General features: G+C 36.9%; 1 pseudogene; it reads left to right on the forward strand.

Moving 5' to 3' along the window:
* Window positions 1-1,025: 1,025 nt before the first annotated feature.
* Window positions 1,026-2,666, forward strand: LOC112665660 (importin subunit alpha-1-like; annotated as a pseudogene).
* The last annotated feature ends 1,344 nt before the right edge of the window (window positions 2,667-4,010 follow it).

Genomic DNA, 4,010 nt, shown 5'->3' on the forward strand with positions numbered 1-4,010 from the left:
ACATATTAACAGAAATCCCAGATATAAAGATGGAGAGATTAAAACTAAAGAGATGGTGAAGAGATACTATCCTAACAACAACAATAACAACAATAATAGTATAATAATAATGAGTAGCTATATTAATTTCAGACAAATCAGACTTCAGAACAAGAAAAATGAAGAGGGATGGAGGGAGCATTATATATTGATGAATGAGTCAATTCCTTAAAAACACATAGCAATCCTTAGTTTATATGCATTTAGCAAAGCAGTGTCCAAACATCTAAGGCAAAAACTGGTAGACTGCAAGGAAAAATAGGTAAATCTATTATCACAGTTGGAAACTTCAACATATTTCTAATAGAAATGGATAGATCCAGCAGGTAAAAACGACTAAGGATATAGTTGAATGGAACATCATCAATTGGATCTAATTGATCTTTATAAGATACTTCTTCCAACAAGTACAAAATGCCTGTTCCTCTCAGGTGCACATGGAACATTCACCAAGATAGACCACATTTGCTAAGGGCCACCTTAGCAGACTTAAAAGATAGAAATGATGCAACATGTGCTCTCAGAATACAATAGAATTACACTGGGAATTAATTACAGAGAGCGAGCAGCTGATAAGTCCTGAAATTCCTGGAGATTAAACAACACACTTCTAAGTAACATATGGATCAAAAAAGAAATCTCAAGGTAAATATAAAATATTTTAGACTAAATGAAAATAAAAATATTATTTACCAAATTTGTTTGATCTAACAGAAGTTATGCATGGAGGGAAATTTATAGCATTTAATATATTTTAGAAAAATAAAATCTAAAATCTGTAATCTAAGTTTCTACTTTAGGAAATTGAAGAAGACAAGGAAATTAAATCCCAAGTATGCAAAAGAGAATAAATTATAGCCACACCATCTTTGGGCTGATCCGTGGTGGGCGTTTTGAGGGCAGCTGACCCGCAGCCTACCTGCCTGGCACCGTCTCCTGCGGAAGCCTGAGCCAGCCGTGCAGCTTTCTCCCTTTGTCTCATAACCATGTCCACCAATGAGAATGTTAATTCACCAGCTGTCCGCTTTAACAGATTCAAGAACAAGGAGAAAGACAGTACAAAATGAGGCAGAGCTGAATAGAAGGTAATGTGGAGCTGAGGAAAGCTAAGAAGGATGACCAGATGCTGAAAAGGAGAAATGTAAGCTCATTTACTGATGATGCTACCTCTCCACTGCAGGACAACCGCAACAACAAGGGCACTGTAAATAGGTCTTTTGATGACATTGTCAAAGGCATAAATAACAACAATCTGGAAAGTCACCTCCAGGCTACTCAAGTTGCTAGGAAACTATTTTCTAGGGAAAAACAGCCCCCCATAGACAACATAATCCAGGCTGGTTTGATTTCAAAATTTGTGTCCTTCTTGGGCAGAACTGATTGTAGTCCTATTCACTTTTAATGTGCTTGGGCCCACTAACATTGCTTCTGGGACATCAGAACAGACCAAGGCTGTGGTAGATGGAGGTGTTATCCCAGCATTCATTTCTCTATTGTCATCTTTCCATGCCCACATTAGTGAACCAGCTGTATGGGCTCTAGGAAACATTACAGGTGATGGTTCAGTTTTGTGAGACTTGATTAGTTATCAAGTATGGTGCAGTTGACCCACTGTTGGCTCTCCTTGCAGTTCCTGATATGTCATATTTAGCATGTAGGTTACTTATGTACCCTTACTTGGACCCTTTCAAACCTTTGTCGCAACAAGAATCCTACACCCTGGTAAGATGCTGTTGAGAAGATTCTTCCTACCTTAGTTCATCTCCTGCATCATGATGATCCGGAAGTATTAGCAGATATCTGCTGGGCCATTTCCTATCTTACTGGTGGTCCAAATGAATGGATTGAAATTGTGAAAACAGGAGTCATACCCCAACTTGTGAAGCTTCTAGGAGCTACTGAATTGCCCATTGTGACTCCTGCACTAAGAGTCATAGGAAATATTATCACTGAGACAAATGAACAGACTCAGGTTGTAACAGATGCAGGAGCACTTGTTGTCTTTCCCAGCTTGTTAATGAACCCCAAAACTAATATTCAGAAGGAAGCTACATGGACGATGTTAAAATCACAGTTGGTCGCCAGAACCAGATACAGCAAGTTGTGAATCATGGATTAGTCCCATTCCTGTTTGGTGTTCTCTCTAAGGCAGACTTTAAAACACAAAAGGAAGTTGTTTGGGCTGTGACCAGCTATACAAGTGGAGGAATGGTTGAACAGATTGTATACCTCATTCATTGTGTTATAATAGAACCACTGATGAACCTCTTAACTGCAAAAGATACCAAAATTATTCTGGTTATTCTGGATACCATTTCAAACATCTTCCAGGCTGCTGAGAAACTAGGTGAAACTGAGACACTTAGTATAATGGTTGAAGAACGTGGAGATTTGGACAAAATTGAAGCTCTACAAAACCATGAAAATTTGTCTGTGTACAAAGCTTCTTTAAACTTAATTGAGAAGTCTCTCTCTGTAGAGGAAGAGGAAGATCAGAATGTTGTGCCCGAAACTACATTTGAAGGCTATACATTCCAAGTTCAGGATGGCACTCCTGGGACCTTTAACTTTTAGATTGTACAGCAGAGGCAGAAAGTTATTTGCTGTGTACTCTGTTTGGTACAAGTTTGCCGTACTGTTTCTCTACTAAGAATTCTTTTTAAATGTGTTTTGCTATTGAAGTACTTTTTACAACAAAACTATACTTGACCATTTCCAAACTGTACAAACTGTATAAAGCTCCTCCTCTCAATGGATTTCTTATTTCTATGTGGAATCTCCTATCTTGCAGTGTCCTGTAAATAAAGATTAAATTCCATCCTTTTCTTAAAAAATAAAGGAAAAGAAAATAAATTACAATAATTAGGGCAAGAACTAATGATATTGATAACAATAAATTATTAAAGAATATCAACAAAACCAAAAACAATGACAAAAATCAATTAAGTTGGTGAACTTCTGACTATGCTCCATGAAAAAAAAAGAGAGAGAATACACAAATTATTTAAAATCATAAATGTGAGAAGAGCTAACACTATTGATCCCAGGGACAAAAACACAATAATATATATTATAAATAACCTTATGCTCACAAATTTAATAATTTTGATGAAGTGGATCAATTCCTTGAAAGATACAGCCTACTAAAAATCAGACAAGTAGAAATAGACCTATATCTAGCAAATAAATTGAATCAATAACTAATAATGTTCCACAAAAGGAATGCACTAGGCACAAATAATTTCCCTGGAGAATTCTACCAAACATTTGTCAAATAAATAAGTGAATTCTCTAAAATCTTTTCCAGAAAGTAGAAGCAGAGGGAACACTTCCTAATTCATTTTATGTGGCCAGTATTACCAAAACCAAACAAAAATATTCTAGGATAAAAAAATTAAAGATTAATATCTCTTGATGCAGGAATCCCTGGGTGGCTCAGCGGTTTGGCTCGGGGTGCAATCCTGGAGTCCCGGGATCAAGTCCCACGTCGGGCTCCCGGCATGGAGCCTGCTTCTCCCTCCTCCTGTGTCTCTGCCTGTCTCTCTCTCTAGGTCTATCATAAATAAATAAATAAATAAATAAATAAATAAATAAATAAATAAATCTTAAAAAAATATCTCTTGATGAGCACTGAGCACTGAACAATGTATAGAATTGTTAAATCATTTTGTACACCCAAAACTAATATAATTATACTGGAATGAGAAAATCTTTTATGAATATGGATGCAAGAATAATCAAGAAAATATTACTGGGATGCCTGAGTGGCTCAGTGGTTGAGTGTCTACTTTTGGCTCAGGTCGTGATCCTGGGATCCTAGGATGGAGTCCTGCATTGGGCTCCTGCAGGGAGCCTGTTTCTCCCCCTGCCTATGTCTCTGCCATTCTTTCTCTCTCTCTCTCTCTCTGTCTCTCATGAATAAATAAATAAAATCTTAAAAAAGAAAATATTAGTAAGTTCAACCCAACGAT

Source organism: Canis lupus, chromosome 27 (assembly GCF_003254725.2).
Source record: "Canis lupus dingo isolate Sandy chromosome 27, ASM325472v2, whole genome shotgun sequence".
Lineage (NCBI taxonomy): Eukaryota > Metazoa > Chordata > Mammalia > Carnivora > Canidae > Canis > Canis lupus.